The sequence below is a fragment of the Pan paniscus genome, chromosome 23, assembly GCF_029289425.2.
Source record: "Pan paniscus chromosome 23, NHGRI_mPanPan1-v2.0_pri, whole genome shotgun sequence".
Taxonomy (NCBI): domain Eukaryota; kingdom Metazoa; phylum Chordata; class Mammalia; order Primates; family Hominidae; genus Pan; species Pan paniscus.
Window position 1 is genome coordinate 62,288,565 of NC_085927.1, and position 20,305 is coordinate 62,308,869.

Sequence of the window (20,305 nt, forward strand, 5' to 3'; positions counted from 1 at the left end):
GTTTTGTAGATTTTTCCATGTTTATAAAGATGACTCTGTAGGTATTTCCATGATTATACAGATGGCGGTGTAGATATTTCCATGTTTATGGAGATAGCCATGTAGATATTTCCATGTTTATGCAGATAGCAGTACAGGTATTTCTGTGTTTATACAGATAGCGTTGGAGATATTTCCATGTTTATACAGATGGCGGTGTAGATATATCCATGTTTATACAGATGGCAGTGTAGATATTTCCATGTTTATACAGATAGTGGTGTAGATGTTTCCATGTTTATACAGATGACTGTCTAGTTATTTCCATGTTTATACAGATGGCGGTGTAGATATTTCCATGTTTATAGAGATAGCCATGTAGATATTTCCATGTTTATACAGATTGCGGTGTAGATATTTCCATGTTTATAGAGATAGCAGTGTAGATATTTCCATATTTTTACAGATAGCAGTGTAGATACTTCCATGTTTATACAGATTGCGGTGTAGATATTTCCATGTTTATACAGATTTTGGTGTGGGTATTTCCATGTTTATGGAGATAGCGCTGTAGATATTTCCATGTTTATACAGATGGCTGTGTGGATATTTCCATGTGTATACAGATGACGGTGTAGATATTTCCATGTTTATACACATGGAGATGTACATAATTCCATGTTTTTACAGATGACTGTGTAGATATTTCCATGTTTTTACAGACGGCGGTGTAGATATTTCCATGTTTATACAGATAGCGGTGTGCCTATTTCCATGTTTAAACAGATAGCTCTGTAGATATTTCCATGTTTATAGAGATGGCTGTTTAGACATTTCCATGTTTATACAGATGACTCTGTAGATATTTCCATGTTTATACAGATGGCAGTGTAGATATTTCCAAGTTTATACAGATAATGGTGTAGATTTTTCCATGTTTATACACATGACTGTGTAGGTATTTACATGTTTATACAGATGGCGGTGTAGATATTTCCATGTTTATAGAGATAGCCATGTAGATATTTCCAGGTTTATACAGATAGCAGTGCAGATATTTCCATTTTTATACAGATAGCGGTGTAGATATTTCCATGTTTACAGAGATAGCGGTGTAGATTTTTCCATGTTTACAGATATAGCGGTGTAGATATTTCCATATTTGCGCATATTGCAGTGTAGATATTTCCATCTTTACACAGATAGCGGTGTACATATTTCCATGGTTACACAGATAGCTTTGAAGATATTCCCATGTTTACACTGACAGTGTTGTAGGTATTTCCGTGTTTATACAGGTAGCGGTGTAGATATTTCCATGTTTACAATGATAACGGTGTAGATATTTCCATGTTTATAGAGATAGCGCGGGGGATATTTCCATGTTTATACAGATAGCAATGTAGATATTTCCATTTTTATACAGATAGCGGTGTAGATTTTCCATGTTTATACAGATAGCGGTGTAGATTTTTCCATGTTTATACAGATAACGGTGTAGATATTTCCATGTTTATACAGATGACTGTGTAGGTGTTCCCATGTTCATAAAGGTGGCGGTGTAGATATTTCCATGTTTATAGATATAGCCATGTATTTCCATGTTTATACAGATAGCGCTGTAGACATTTCCATGTTTATAGAGATAGCTGTGTAAATATTTCCATATTTATACAATAGCTGTGTAGGTATTTCCATGTTTATACAGGTAGAGGTGTATATATTTCCATGTTTATGCAGATATCGGTGTAGATATTTCCATCTTTCTACAGATGGCACTGTAGATGTTTCTATGTTTACAGAGATGGTGGTGTAGATATTTCCATGTTTATACAGACGGCGGTGTATTTATTTCCATGTTTTTGCTGATGGCGTTGTAGATATTTCCATGTTTATAGAGATGGCGTTTTAGATATTTCTATGTTTATAGTGATAGCAGTGTAGATATTTCCATGTTTATACAGAAAGCGGTGTAGGTATTTCCATGTTTATACAGATAGCGGTGTAGATATTTCCATGTTTATACAGATAGCGGTGTAGATATTTCCATGTTTATACGGATAGTGGTGTAGATATTTCCATGTTTATGCAATCGAATGTGTAGTTAATTCTGTGTTTGTACTGATGGCAGTGTAGATATTTCCATGTTTCTAGAGATAGCCAAGTAGATATTTCCACGTTTATACCGCTAGCATTGTAGATATTTCCATGTTTATGGAGATAGCGGTGTAGATATTTCCATATTTTTACCGATTGCTGTGTAGATACTTCCATGTTTATACAGATAGTTGTGTAGATATTTCCATGTTTATACAGATTGCGGTGTAGGTATTTCCATGTTTATGGAGATAGCGGTGTAGATATTTCTGTGTTTATACAGATGGCTGTGTAGATATTTCCATGTGTATACTAATGGCAGTGTAGGTATTTCCATGTTTATACACATGGAGGTGTAGGAATTTCCATGTTTATACAGATGACTGCGTAGATATTTCCATGTTTTTACAGATGGCGGTGTATATATTTCCATGTTTATGCAGATAGCGTTGTGGCTATTTCCATGTTTATACAGATAGCAATGTAAATATTTCCATGTTTATAGAGATGGCTGTGTAGATATTTCCATGCTTATACGGATGGCTGTGTAGATATTTCCATGTTTATACAAATGGCAGTGTAGATATTTCCAGGTTTATACAGATGGTGGTGTAGAAATTTCCATGTTTATAAAGATGACTGTGTAGGTATTTCCATGTTTATACAGATGGCGGTGTCGATATTTCCATGTTTACAGAGATAGCGATGTAGATATTTTGATATTTGCACAGATTGCGGTGTACATGTTTTCATCTTTCACAGATAGCGGTGTACATATTTCCATGTTGACACAGAGAGCTGTGTAGATATTTCCATGTTTACACAGATATTGTTGTAGATATTCCCATGTTTATACAGATAGCAATGTAGATATTTCCGTGTATATAAAGATAGCTGTGTAGATATTTCCATGCTTATACAGATAGCAGTCCAGGTATTTCCATGTGTTTTGAGATGGCAGTGTAGATATTTCCATGTTTATACAGATGTCGTTTTAGATATTTCTATGTTTATAGAGATAGCGGTGTAGATAATTCCATGTTTATACAGATAGCGGTGTAGGTATTTCGATGTTTATACGGACAGCAGTGGATGTATTTCCATGTATATACAGATAGCGGTATAGATATTCCCATGTTTACAGAGATAGCGATGTAGATATTTCCATATTTGCGCATATTGCGGAGAAGATATTTCCATCTTTACACAGATAGCGGTGTACATATTTCCATGTTTACACGGATAACTGTGAAGGTATTCCCATGTTTACACAGACAGTGTTGTAGATATTTCCATGTTTATACAAGTTGCCGTGTAGATATTTCTATATTTATAGAGATGGCGGTGTAGATATTTCCATGTTTATACAGATGGCGGTGTAGATATTTCCATGTTTATAGAGATGGCGTTGTAGATATTTCCATATTTATACTGATAGCGGTGTAGATATTTCCATGTTTATGCAGATAGCGGTGTAGATATTTCCATGTTCATACATATAGCGGTGGAGATATTTCCATGTTTATACAGATAGCGATGTAGATTTTCCCATGTTTATACAGAAAGTGCTGTGTACATTTCCATGTGTATACAGATGGCAGTGTGGATATTTCCATGTTTATACAGATGACCGTTTAGATATTTCCATGTTTTTACAGATGGCGGTGTAGATATTATCATGTTCATACAGATTTCGGTGTGGCTATTTCCATGTTCATACAGAAAGCGGTGTCGATATTTCCATTTTTATATAGATGGCTTTGTAGATATTACCATGTTTATACAGATGGCAGTGTAGATATTTCCATGTTTATACAGACGGTGGTGTAGATATTACCATGTTTATACAGATGAATCTGTAGTTATTTCCATGTTTATACAGAAGGCACTTTACAAATTTCCATGTTTACATAGATAACCGTGTAGTTATCTCCATGTTTATACAGATAGCGGTGTACAAATTTCCATGTTTATAGAGATAGCGCTGTAGATATTTCCATATTTATACAGATAGCGGTGTAGTTATTTCCACATTTGTACAGATAGCTGTGTAGATGTTTCCATGTTTATTCAGATGTTGGTGTAGATATTTCCATGATTACAGAGATAGCGGTGTGGCTATTTCCATGTTTATACAGATGGCAGTGAATATATTTCCATGTTTTTACAGATAGTCTTTTAGATATTTCCATGTTTATACTGATAGTGGTGTAGATATTTCCATGTTTATACAAATTGCAGTGTATGTATATCCATGTTTATAGAGATAGCGGTGTAGATATTTCAAAGTTTATACAGATGACTGTGTAGGTATTTCCATGTTTATACAGAAGGCGGTGTAGATATTACCATGTTTATAGACATAGCCATGTAGATCTTTCCATGTTTATACAGATAGCTGTGTAGACATTTCCATGTTTATAGAGATAGCGGTGTAGATATATCCATATTTATACAGATAGCAGTGTAGATATTTCCATGTTTATACAGATTGCGTTGTAGTTATTTCCTTGTTTATATAGATAGCTGTGTAGATATTTCCAAATTTATAGAGATAGCCATGTACATATTTCCATGTTTATGCAGATAGCGGTGTAAACATTTCCAAGTTTATAGAGATAGCGGTATAGATTTTTCCATATTTATACAGATAGCGGTGTAGATATTTCCATGTTTATACAGATAGCGCTGTAGATATTTCCATGTGTATAGAGATAGCGGTGTGGATATTTCCATGGTTATACAGATAGCGGTGTAGATATTTCCATGTTTATACAGAGAGCGGTGTAGATATTTCCATGTTTATAAAGATAGTGGTGTAGATATATCCATGTTTATAGAGATAGCGGTGGAGGTATATCCATGTTTATACATATAGCGATGTAGATATTTCCATGTTTATACAAATAGCGAGGTAGATATTTCCATGTTTATACAGATATCGGTGTAGATATTTCCATCTTTATGCAGATGGCGTTGTAGATATTTCAAAGTTTATACAGATAGCTGTGTAGATATTTCCATCTTTATACAGATAACAGTGTAGTTATTTCCATGTTTATACAGATTGCGGTGTAGATATTTGCAGATTTATACAGATGGCGGTGGAGTTATTTCCATGTTTCTGCAGATAGCGGTGTAGACAATTCCATGTATATAGAGATAGCGGTGTAGATATTTCCATATTTATACAGATAGCAGTGTAGATATTTTCATATTTATACAGATAGCGGTGTAGATATTCCATGTTTATACAGATAGCGGTGTTGGTATTTCCACGTTTTTACAGATAGCGATGTAGATATTTCCATGTTTATACAGCTCGCGGTGCAGATATTTATATCTTTATACAGATGGCATTGTAGATATTTCCTTATTCACACAGATGGCAGTGTAGGTCTTTCCATGTTTATACAGATGGCGGAGAAGATAGTTCCATGTTTATGGAGATGGCAGTGTAGATATTTTCAAGTTTATAGAGATGGCGGTGTAGATATTTCCATGTTTATAGAGATAGCAGCATAGATATTTACATGCTTATATAGATGGCTGTGCAGTTATTTCCATGTGTATACAGATGACATTGTAGATATTTCCATGTTTATACAGATGGTGGTGTAGATATTCCCATGATTATACAGATGACTGTATAGATATTTCCATGTTTTTACAGATGGCAGTGTAGATATTTCCATGTTTATAGAGACAGCGGTGTAGATATTTCCATGTTTGTACAGATGGCAGTGTTGATATTTCCATCTATACTCAGATGTCCGTGTAGATATTTCCAAGTTTATACAAATGGCGGCATAGATATTTCCATGGATATGCAGATGGCGGTGTAGATATTTCCATGTATATACAGATGGCGGTGTAGATATTTCCATGTTTATACAGATAACTTTGTAATTATTTCCATGTTTATACAGATAGCGGTATAGGTATTTCCATGTTTATGGAGATAGCGGTGTAGATATTTCCATGTTTACACAGATGGCTGTGTAGATATTTCCATGTGAATACAGATCGCATTGTAGATATATCCATGTTTATAGACATGGTGTTGTAGATATATCCATGTTTATACAGATGGCTGAGTAGATAATTCCATATTTTTAAAGATGGCATTGTAGATATTTCAATGTTTACAGAGACAGCCCTGTAGATATTTCCACGTTCATACAGATGGCGCTGTGGATATTTCCATGTTTAGACAAATGGCAGTGTAGATATTTCCATGTTTATACAGATAGCGGAGTAGATTTTTCCTTGTTAACAGAGAGAGCGGAGTAGATATTTCCATCTTTGCACAGATCGCGGTGTAGATATTGGCAACTTTACACAGATAACGGTGTAGATATTTCCAAGTTTTCACAGATAGCTGTGTAGATATTTCCATGTTTACAGAGGTAGCATTGTATACATTTCCATGTTTATACAGATAGCGGAGTAGTTATTTCCATGTTGATACAGATAGCGGTGTAGTTATTTCCAGGTTTATAGAAATAGCGGTGAAGGTATTTCCACGTTTATACAGATAGCGATGTAGATATTTCCACGTTTATACAGATAGCGTTGAAGATATTTCCACATTTATACAGATAGCTATGTAGATATTTCCACGTTTATACAGATAGTTGTGTAGATATTTCCACGTTTTACAGATAGCTGTGTGGATATTTCCATGTTTACACAGATAGCATTGTAAATATTTCCATGTTTACACAGATAGCGTTGTAGATATTTCCATGTTTACACAGATAGCGGTGTACATATTTCCAAGTTTACACAGATAGCTGTGTAGATATTTCCATGTTTACACAGATAGCGAGGTAGATATTTCATTGTTTATACAGATAGCGGTTTAGGTATTTCCATGTTGATACAGATACAGGTGTAGGTATTTCCATGTTTATAGAGATAGCGGTGGAGATATTTCCATGTTTATACAGATAGCGGTGTAAATAATTATAAGTTTATACAGATAGCGGTGTAGATATTTCCTTGTTTACACAGATAGCGGTATAGATATTTCCATGTTTATAGAGACAGCAGTGAAAATAATTCCATGTTCATACAGATGGCTGTGGAGATATTTCCATGTATATAGTTATAGTGGTGCAGATATGTCAATGTTTATAGAGATGGTGGTGTAGATATTTCCATGCTTGTGCAGATGACTGGGTAGGTATTTGCATGTTTATAGTGATGGCTGCACAGATATTTCCATGTTTATAGAGATAACGGTGTAGATATTTGCATGTTTATGAAGATAGTGGTTTAGATATTTCCATGTTTATAGAGATTGCGATGTAGATATTTCCGTATTTATATAGATAGCGGTGTAGATATTTCCATGTTTATACAAATGGCGGTGTAGATATTTCCATGTATATACAGATGGCGGTGTAGATATTTCCTTGTTTATAAAGATAGCGGTGTACATATTTCCATGTTTATACAGATATCAGTGTAGATATTTCCACGTTTATACAGAGAGCGGTGTAGATATTTCCAAGATTTTCAGATAGTGGTTTAGATATCTCCATCTTTATACAGATAGCGGTGCAGATATTTCCATGGTTACACAGATAGCCGTGAAGATATTTCGATGTTTACACAGATAGAGTTGCAGATATTTCCATGTTTAAAAAGATAGCGGTGCAGATATTTCCATGTTTATACAGATAGCGGTGTCGGTATTTCCATGTTTATACAGATAGCGGTATAGATATTTCCATTTTTATAGAGATGACTGTCTAGATATTTCCATGTTTATACAGATTTCTGTGTAGATATTTGCATGTTTATACAGATGGTGGTGTAGTTATTTCCATGTTTATACAGTTGACTGTGTAGGTATTTCCATGTTTATACAGATGTCGGTGTAGATATTTTCATGTTTATATCGATAGCGATGTAGATATTTCCATGTTTATACAGATAGCGGTGTAGACATTTCCATGTTTACAGAGATAGCGGTGTAGATATTTCCATATTTATACACATAGCGGTGTAGATTTTTCCACGTTTATACAGGTAGCGGTGTAGATATTTCCATGTTTATACAGAGAGCGGTGTTGATATTTCCATGTTTATAGAGATGGTGGTGTAGGTATTTCCATGTTTATAGAGATAGCGGTGCAGATATTTCCATGTTTATTCAGATAGAGGTGTAGATAATTCCATGTTTATGCAGATAGCGGTGTTGGTATTTCCAAGTTTATACAGATAGCGGTGTAGATATTTTCATGTTAATAAAACTCGCAGTGCAGGTATTTCCATCTTTACACAGATGGCAGTGAAGATATTTCCATCTTTATACAGATAGTGGTGTATATATTTCCATGTTTAAACAGAGGGCGGTGTAGTTACAGCCATGTTTCTGAAGATGGCGGTGTAGATATTTTCATGTTTACACAGATGGCGGTGTAGATATTTCCATGTTTACAGAGATTTCGGTGTAGATATTTCCATGTTTATAGTGCAAGTGGTGTAGGTATTTCCATATTTATAGAGATAGCGGTGTAGTCATTTCCATATTTATACAGGTAGCGGTGTAGGTATTTCCATGTTTATACAGATGGCGGTGTAGATATTTCCATGTTTCTAAAGATGGCGGTGTAGGTATTTCCTTGTTTATACACATAGCGGTGTAGATATTTCCATGTTTATACAAATAGCGGTGTAGATATTTCCATCTTTGCACAGATTGCCGTGTAGATATTTCCATTTTTAAACAGATAGCTGTGTAGATATTTCCAAGTTTACACAGATTGCTGTGTAGATATTTCCATGGTTACACAGATAGCATTGTAGATATTTCCATGTATATACAGATAGCGGTGTAGATATTTCCATGTTTACAGAGATAGAGGTGTAGATATTTCCATGTTTATTCAGATAGCGTTGTAGTTATTTCCATGTTTACAGAGATAGAGGTGTAGATATTTCCATATTTGTAAAGATTGCGGTGTAGACATTTCCATGTTTATACAGATAGCGGTGGAGATATATCCGTGTTTATACAGTTAGCGATGTAGATATTTCCATGTTTATACAGATAGCGGTGTAGATATTTCCATGTTTATTCAGATAGCGTTGTAGTTATTTCCATGTTTACAGAGATAGAGGTGTAGATATTTCCATATTTGCAAAGATTGCGGTGTAGACATTTCCATGTTTATACAGATAGCGGTGGAGATATATCCGTGTTTATACAGTTAGCGAAGTAGATATTTCCATGTTTATACAGATAGCGGTGTAGATATTTCCATGTTTATACAGATAGCGATGGAGATATTTCCCTGTTTATACAGATATCGATGTAGATATTTCCATGTTTATTCAGATAGCGGTGTAGATATTTCCATGTTTATTGAGATACCGGTGTAGATATTTCCATGTTTATACAGATGACTGTGTAGATATTTCCATGTGTATACAGATGGCAGTGTAGATATTTCCATGTTTATACATATAGCGGTGTAGATATTTCCATGTTTACAGATATAGCGGTAAAGATATTTGCAACTTTGCACAGATTGCGGTGTAGACATTGCAAACTTTACACAGATAGCGGTGTAGATGTTTCCAAGTTTACACAGATACCTGTGTAGATATTTCCATGTGTACAGAAATAGCATTGTAGATATTTCCATCTTAATACAGATAGCGGTGTAGTTATTTACATGTTGATACAGATAGCGGTGTAGATATTTTCAGGGTTATACAGATAGAGGTGAAGGTATTTCCACGTTTATACAGATAGCGATGTAGATATTTCCACGTTTATACAGATAGCGTTGTAGGTATTTCCACATTTATACAGATAGCGGTTTAAATATTTCAACGTTTATACAGATAGCGGTTTAGATATTTTCACGTTTTAAAGATAGCTGTGTAGATATTTCCCTGTTTACACAGAGAGCGTTGTAAATATTTCCATGTTTACAGAGATAGCATTGTAGATATTTCCATGCTTACACAGATTGCGGTGTTGATATTTCCAAGTTTACACAGATACCTGTGTCGATATTTCTATGTTTACAGAGATAGCATTGTAGATATTTCCATGTTTATACAGATAGCGGTGTAGTTATTTACATGTTGATACAGATAGCGGTGTAGATATTTTCAGGGTTATACAGATAGTGGTGAAGGTATTTCCACGTTTCTACAGTTAGCGATGTAGATATTTCCACGTTTATTCAGATAGCATTGTAGGTATTTCCACATTTATACAGATAGCGGTTTAGATATTTCCATGTTGATACAGATAGCTCTGTAGATATTTCCATGTTTACAGAGATAGCATTGTAGATATTTCCATGTTTATACAGATTGCGGTGTAGTTATTTCCATGTTGATACAGATAGCGGTGTAGATATTTCCATGTTTATACAGGTAGCGGTGTAGAAATTCCCATGTTTATACAGATCGCTTTGTAGATATTTCCATCTTTCTACAGATGTCAGTGTAGATATTTCCAAGTTTATACAGATGGCATTGTAGGTATTTCCATGTTCATATAGATGTCTGTGTAGATATTTCCATGTTTTTGCAGATGGCGTTGTAGATATTTCCATTTTTATAGAGATGGCGGTGTAGATATTTCCATGTTTATACAGATAGCGGTGTAGATATTTCCATGTTTATACAGATAGCGGTGTAGATATTTCCATGTTTACAGAGATAGCGGTGTGGATATTTTGATATTTGCACAGATTGGGGTGAACACATTTTCATCTTTACACAGATAGCGTTGTACATATTTCCATGTCTACACAGACAGCTGTGTAGATATTTCCATGTTTACACAGATATTGTTGTAGATATGTCCATGTTTATACAGATAGCAGTGTAGATATTTCCATGTTTATAAAGATAGCGGTGTAGATATTTCCATGTATATACAGATAGCGGTGTAGATATTTCCATGTGTATACAGACTGCGGTGTAGCTACTTCCATGTTTATAGAGATAGCGGTGTAGATATTTCCATGCTTATACAGATAGCTGTGTAGTTATTTCCATGTGTATACAGATGGCAGTGTAGATATTTACATGTTTATACAGATGGCAGTGAAGATATTCCCATGTTTATACAGATAGTGGTGTAGATATTTCCATGTTTATACAGATGGCGGTGTAGATACATCCATGTTTCAGAAGATGGCGGTGTAGATATTTTCATGTTTATAGAGATGGCGGTGTAGATATTTCCATGTTCATACAGATGTCTGTGTAGATATTTCCAAGTTTATGCAGATGGTGTAGACATTTCCATGTTTATAGAGATGGCGGTGTAGTTATTTTTATTTTTATAGAGATAGCGGTGTAAATATTTCCATGTTTATAGAGATCGTGGTGTAAGTATTTGCATGTTTATAGAGATAGCGGTGTAGATATTTCCATGTTGATACAGATAGCGGTGTTGGTATTTCCATGTTTATACAGATAGCGGTGTAGATATTTCCATGTTTATACAGCTTGCGGTGTAGATATTTCCATCTTTATAAAGAGGGCAGTGTAAATATTTTCATGTTTATACAGATAGCGGTGTAGATATTTCCATGTCTATAGAGATAGCGGTGTAGGTATTTCCATATTTATACAGATTGTGGTTTAGATATTTCCATCTTTATACAGATGGCGGTGTAGATATTTCCATCTTTATACAGATAGCAGTGAAGATATTTCCATGTTTATACAGATAGCGGTGTAGATATATCCATGTTTTTACAGATGGCGGGGTAGATACATCCATGTTTCTGAAGATGGCGTTGTAGATGTTTTCATGTTTATAGAGATGGCGGTGTAGATATTTCCATGTTTATACAGATGACTGTGTAGGTATTTCCATGTTTATACACATGGCGGTGAAGATATTTCCATGTTTATAAAGATAGCGGTGTAGATATTTCCAAGTTTATACAGATAGTGGTGTAGATATTTCCATGTTTATAGAGATAGCGGTGTAGATATTTCCATCTTTATACAGATAGCGGTGTAGATATTTCCATGTTTATAAAGATGGCGGTGTAGATAGTTCCATGTTTATGGAGATGGTGGTGTAGATATTTTCATGTTTATATACATGGCAGTGTAGATATTTCCATGTTTGTAGAGATTGCGGTGTAGATATTTCCATGTTTATAGAGATAGCGGTGTGGGTATTTCCTTTTTTATAGAGATAGCTGTGTAGATACATCCATGTTTATACAGATGGCTGTGTAGGTATTTCCATGTCTATACAGATGGCTGTGTAGATATTTGTATGTTTACACAAATGGTGGTGTAGATATTTCCATATTTATACAGATAGCGGTGTAGATATTTCCATGTTTATAGAGATAGCAGTGTGGGTATTTCCTTTTTTATAGAGAGAGCTGTGTAGATACATCCATGTTTATACAGATGGCTGTGTAGGTATTTCCATGTCTATACAGATGGCTGTGTAGATATTTGTATGTTTACACAAATGGCGGTGTAGATATTTCCATATTTATACAGATAGCGGTGTAGATATTTCCATGTTTATAGAGATAACTGTGTAGATATATCCATGTTTATACAGATAGCGATGTAGACATTTCCATGTTTATACAGATAGTGGTGTAGATATTTCCATGTTTACAGAGATAGCGGTGTAGCTATTTCCATCTTTGCACAGATTGCGGTGTAGATATTTCCATCTTTACACAGATAACGGTGTAGATATTTTCATATATATACAGATCGTGGTGTAGATTATTTCGTCTTTCCACAGATGACAGTGTAGATATTTCCATGTTTATAAAGATGACAGTGTAGATATTTCCATGTTTATACAGATAGTGGTGTAGATATTTCCATGTTTACAGAGATAGCGGTGTAGCTATTTCCATCTTTGCACAGATTGCGTTGTAGATATTTCCATCTTTACACAGATAACGGTGTAGATATTTTCATATATATACAGATCGTGGTGTAGATTATTTCGTCTTTCCACAGATGACAGTGTAGATATTTCCATGTTTATAAAGATGACAGTGTAGATATTTCCATGTTTATACAGATAGTGGTGTAGATATTTCCATGTTCATGCAGATGGCGTTGTTGATATTTCCATATTTACAGAGATGGCGGTGTAGATATTTCTATGTTTATAGAGATAGCGGTGTAGATATTTCTATGTGTATAGAGATGGCGGTGTAGGTATTTCCATGTTTATAGATATATTTGTGTAGATATTACCATGTCTATACAATTAGCAGTGTAGCTATTTCCATGTTTGTACAGACAGCGGTGTTGGTATTTCCATGTGTATACAACTAGCGTTGTAGATATTTCCATGTTTATACAGGTCGCGGTGTAGATATATCCATCTTTATAGAGATAGCGGATTAGATATTTCCATGTTTATATAGATGGCGGTATAGATATTTCCATGTTTATACAGATATCGGTTTAGATATTTCCATGTTTATACAGATAGCTGTGTTGTTATTTCCATGTTTATACAGATAGCGGTGTAAATATTTTCATGTTTACTGAATTGGTGGTGTAGATATTTCCATGTTTATACAGATGACTGTGTAGATATTTCCATGTATATACAGATGGCGGAGTAGATATTTCCATGTTTATACAGATAAAGGTTGAGATATTTCCTTGTTTATACAGATCGTGGTGTAGATATTTCTATTTTTATAAAGAGAGCCGTGTAGATATTTCCATGTTTATACAGGTAGCAGTGTACATATATGCATGTTTATACAGATCGTTGTGTAGATATTTCCATTTTCCTCAGATGGCAGTTTAGATATTTCTATGTTTATACAGATGGCGGTGTAGAAATTTCCATGTTTATACAGACAGCGGTGTAGATATTTCCATGTTCATTCAGAATGCGGTGTAGATATTTCCATGTTTACAGAGATGGCGGTGTAGATATTTCTATGTTTATAGAGATAGCGGTGTAGGTATTTCCATGTTTATAATGACAGTGGTGTAGGTATTTCCATGTTTATAGAGATATTGGTGTAGATATTTCCATGTTTATTCAGATAACGTAGAAGTTATTTCCAGGTTTATACAGATGGCGGTGTAGATAGTTTCTTGTTTATGGAGTTGGCCGTGTAGATATTTCCATCTTTATACAGCTCGCGGTGTAGATATTTCCATCTTTATACAGATGGCTGTGTAGATATTTGAATGTTTATAAAGATAGAGGTGTAGATATTTCCGTTTTCATACAGATAGCTGTGTAGGTATTTCCATGTTTATGCAGGTAGTGGTGTAGAAATTTCCATTTTTATACAGATCGTGGTGTAGATACTTCCATCTTTCCACAGAGGGCAGAGTGGATATTTCCATGTTTATACACACGGCGGTGTAGATATTTCCATGTTTACACATATAGTGTTGTAGATATTTCCATATTTATACAGATAGAGGTGTAGATATTTCCACGTTTATACAGATAGCGGTGTAGATATTTCCACGTTTATGCAGGTAGCGGTGTAGATATTTCCACGTTTTACAGATAGTTGTGTAGATATTTCCATGCTTATACAGATGGCGGTGTAGATATTTCCATGTTTATGCAGACGGCGGTGCTGATATTTCTATGTTTATGCAGATGGTGCTGTAGATATTTCCAAGTTTATAGAATGGTGGTGTAGATATTTCCACGTTTATAGAGATAGCGGTGTAGATATTTCCATGTTTATAGAGATAGCGGTATAGGTATTTCCATGTTTATAGTGATAGCGGTGCAGATATTTATATGTTTATTCAGATAGCGGTGTAGATGTTTCCAAGTTTATACAGATGGCAGTGTAGATATTTCCATGTTTATAGAGATACTGGTGTAGATATTTCCATGTTTATGCAGATGACTGTGTATTTATTTCCATGTTTATTCAGATGTCGGTGTAGATATTTTCAGGTTTATAGAGATAGCGATGTAGATATTTCCATGTATATACAGACAGTGGGGTAGACATTTCCATGTTTACAGAGAGAGCGGTGTAGATATTTCCATATTTACACAGATAGTGGTGTAGATATTTCCATTTTTATACAGATGGCGGTGTAGATAGTTCCATGTTTATGAAGATGGCGGTGTAGATATTTCCATGTTTATAGAGATTGCGGTGTAGATATGTTCATGTTCATAGAGATAACAGTGTAGATATTTCCATGTTTTTACAGATGGCTGTGTAGATATTTCCAAGAGTATACAGAGGCAGTGTAGTTATTTCAATTTTTATAGAGATGGTGAAGTAGATATTTCCATGTTTATACAGATGACTGTGTAGATATTTCCATGCTTATACAGATGGCGGTGTAGATATTTCCATGTTTATACAGATAGCGGTGTAGATATTTCCATGTTTACAGAGATAGCGTTGTAGATATATTCATCTTTGCAGAGATTACGGTACAGATATTTCCATCTTTACACAGATAGCAGTGTAGATATTTCCAAGTTTACACAGATAGCTGTGTAGATATTTCCATGTATCTACATATAGCGTTGTAAGTATTTCCATGTTTACACAGATAGCGGAGAAGATATTTCCAAGTTTATACACTTAGCGGTGTAGATATTTCTATGTTTATAGAGATAACAGTGTAGATATTTCCATGTTTATACAGATGGCTGTGTAGATATTTCCATGTGTATACAGATGGCAGTGTAGATATTTCCATGTTTATACAGATGGTGGTGTAGATATTTCCATGTTTATACAGATGAATGTGTAGATATTTGCTTGTTTATACAGATGGCGGTGTAGATATTTCCATGTTTATTAAGATAGCGGTGTAGATATTTCCATGTTTATACTGATAGCGGTGTAGGTATCTCCTTGTTTATAGAGATGGCTTTGTAGATATTTCCATGTTTATACAGATGGCAGTGTAGATATTTCCATGTTTATAGAGATAGTGGTGTAGTTATTTCCATGTTTATACAGATGACTGTGTAGGTATTTCCATGTTTATATAGATGTAGGTGTAGATATTTTCAGGTTTATAGAGATAGCGATGTAGATATTTCCAGGTTTATGCAGATAGCGGTGTAGACATTTCCATGTTTACAGAGATAGCGGTGTAGATATTTCCATATTTATACAGTTAGCGGTGTAGACATTTCCATGCTTATACAGATAGCGGTGTAGATTTTTCCATGTTTATAGAGATGGCAGTGAAGTAATTTCCATGTTTATAGAGATAGTGATGTAGATATTTCCATGATTATACAGATAGCGGTGCGGTTATTTCCAAGTTTATACAGATAGCAGTGTAGGTATTTCCATGTTTATACAGATAGTTGTGTAGATATTTCCATGTTTATAGAGATAGCGGTGTACATGATTCTATGTTTATACAGATATAGGTGGAGATATTTCCATGTTTATACAGATTTCGGTGTAGATAGTTCCATATTTATAGAAAATGCGGTGTAGTTATTTCCATATTTATACAGATGGCGGTGTAGATATTTCCATGTTTTTTCATATGTCGCTGTAAATATTTCCATGTTTATTCAGATGGCGGTGTAGATATTTCCATGTTTATACTGATAGAAGTGTAGATATTTAAATGTTTACAGAGATATCGGTGTAGATATTTCCATCTTTGCAGAGATTGCGGTGTAGTTATTTCCATTTTTACACAGAGAGCAGTGTAGATATTTCAGTCGTTGCACAGATTTTGCTGTAGATATTTCCATATTTACACAGATAGTGGTGTAGATATTTCCATGTTTACACAGACAGCGGTTTAGATATTTCCATGTTTACACAGATAGCGTTGTATATATTTGCATGTTTTTACAGGTAGCGGTGTAAGTGTTTCCATGTTTATACAGATAGCGGTGGAGATATTTCCATGTTTATACAGATAGCGATGGAGATATTTCCATGTTGATACAGATTAAGGTGTAGATATTTCCAAGTTTATTCAGATAGCGGTTCAGATATTTAAATGTTTTTACAGATAGCGGTGTTGTTATTTCCATGTTTATACAGATAGCGGTGTAGGTATTTTCATGTTTGTAGAGATAGCGGTGTAGACATTTCCATGTTTATAGAGATAGTGGTGAAGATATTTCTATGTTTATAGAGAGGGCGGCATAGATATTTCCATGTTTATAGAGATGGCGGTGTAGATAGTTTCATGTTTATGGAGATGGTGGTGTAGATATTTCCATGTTTATAGAGATTGTGGTGTAGGTATTTTCATGTTTATAGAGATAGCGGTGTAGGTATTTCCATGTTAATAGAGATAGCGGCGTAGGTACTTCCATGTTTATACAGATGGCTGTGTAGATACTTCCATGTGTATGCAGATGGCAGTGTAGATATTTCCATGTTTATGAAGATGGTGGTGTATATAATTCTATGCTTATACAGATGACTGTGTAGCTATTTCCATGTTTATACAGATGGCAGGGTAGATATTTCCAAGTTTATAGAGATAGCGGTGTAGATATTTGCATGTTTATACAGATAGCTGTGTAGCTATTTCCATGTTTATAGACATAGCGTTGTAGATATTTCCATATTTATAGAGATAGCAGTGTAGATATTTCCATGTTTATACAAATGGCGGTGTAGATATTTCCATATTCATAGAGATAGCGGTGTAGATATTTCCAAGTTTATATGGATAGCGGTGTAGGTATTTCCATATTCATAGAGATAGCGGTGTAGATATTTCCAAGTTTATATGGATAGCGGTGTAGATATTTCCATGTATATACTGATAGTGGTGTAGATATTTCCATGTTTACACAGATAGCTCTGTAGGTATTTCCATGTTTACACAGATGTTGTTGTAGATGTTTCCATGTTTATAGAGATAGCGGTTTAGATATTTCCATGTATCTACAGATAGCGGTGTAGATATTTCCATGTTTACAGGGATAGTGGTTTACATATTTCCATGTTTATACAGATAGCGGTGTAGATATTTCCATGTTTATACAGATAGCGGTGCAGATATTTCCTTGTTTATACAGATAGTGGTGTAGATATTTCCATGTTTATACAGATCGTGGTGTAGATATTTCCACGTTTATACAGATAGCGGAGTAGATATTTCCATCTTTGCACAGATTTCGGTGTAGATATTTCCATCTTTACACAGATAGCGGTATAGATATATCCATCGTTGCACAGACTGTGCTGTAGATATTTCCATCTTAACAGAGATAGTGGTGTAGATACTTCCATGTTTACAGAGACAACGGTGTAGATATTTCCATGTTTACACAGATAGTGGTGTAGATATTTCCATGTTTATACAGATAGCGGTGTAGATATTGAAATGTATTTACAGATAGCACTGTAGATATTTCCATATTTATACAGATAGCGGTGTAGGCATTTCCATGTTATACAGATAGTGGTGTAGAGATTACCATGTTTATAGAGATAGCGGTGTAGATATTTCCATATTTACACAGAGAGCGGTGTAGATATTTCCATATTTATACAGATAGTGGTGGAGATATTTCCATGTTTATACAGATAGTGAGGTAGATATTTCCATGTTTATACAGATATCTGTGTAGATATTTCCACGTGTATACAGATGGCAGTGTAGATATTTCCATGTTTATAGAGATGGTGGTGTAGACATTTCCAAGCTTATACAGATGACTGTGTGGATATTTCCATGTTTATACTGATGGCGGTGTAGATGTTTCCATGTTTATACAGATGGCGGAGTAGTTAGTTCCATGTTTATGGGGATGGCAGTGTAGATATTTTCATGTTTATAGAGATGGCGGTGTAGATATTTCCATGTTTAAAGAGATAGCAGTGTAGATATTTACATGTGTATTCAGATGGCTGTGTAGATATTTCCATGAGAAAACAGATGGCATTGTAGATATTTCCACGTTTAAACAGATGACTGTAGAGGTATTTCCATGTTTTACAGATGGCTGTGCAGATATTTCCATGTTTATAGAGATAGCGGTGTAGATATTTCCGTGTTTGTACAGATGGCGTTGTTGATATTTTCATGTATACAAAGATGGCGGTGTAGATATTTCCATGTTTATACAGATGGCAGCGTAGATATTTCCATGGTCATGCAGATGGCGGTGTAGATATTTCCGTGTTTATACAGATAGCGGTGTAGATATTTCCATGTTTTCACAGATGGTGGTGTAGATATTTCCGTGTTTATACACATGGCGGAGTAGATACTTCCATCTTTATGGAGATGGCACTGTAGATATTTTCATGTTTATACAGATGGCGGTGTAGATATTTCCATATTTATAGAGATAGCGGTGTAGATATTTCCATCTTTCTACAGATGGCAGTGTAGATATTTCCATGTTTATACAGATGGCGGTGTAGATATTTACATACTTATACATATATCTGTGTAGATATTTCCATGTGTATACAGATGGTATTGTAGGTATTTCCATGGTTATACAGATGGTGGTGTAGATATTTCCATGTTTATTCAGATGACTGTGTAGATATTTCCATGTTTTTACAGATGGCAGTGTAGATATTTCAATGTTTATAGAGATGGCGCTGTAGATATTTCCATGTTTATACAGATCGCGGTGTAGATATTTCCATGTTTATACAGATAGCGGTGTAGATATTTCCATGTTTTTACAGATATCGGTGTAGATATTTCCATGTTTACACAGATTGCGGTGAAGATATTTCCATCTTTCTACAGATGTCATTGTAGATATTTCCATGTTTATGCAGATGGCGGTGTAGATATTTCCATGTTTATATAGATGGAGGTGTAGATATTACCATGTTTATACAGATAGCGGTGTAGATATTTCCATGTTTATACAGATCGCGGTGAAGATATTTCCATGTTTATACAGATCGCGGTGTAGATATTTCCATGTTTATACAGATCGCGGTGTAGATATTTCCATGTTTATGCAGATAGCGGTGTAGATATTTCCATGTTTATACAGATAGCGGTGTAGATATTTCCATGTTTATAGAGATAGCGGTGTAGGTATTTCCATGCTTATAGACATAGCGGTGTAGATATTTCCATGTTTGTACAGATGGCGTTGTTGATATTTCCATCTATACACAGATGGCCGTGTAGATATTTCCATGTTTATACAGATGGCAGCGTAGATATTTCCATGGACATGCAGATGGCGGTGTAGATATTTCCATGTTTATACAGATAGCGGTGTATATATTTCCATGTTTATACAGATAGCGGT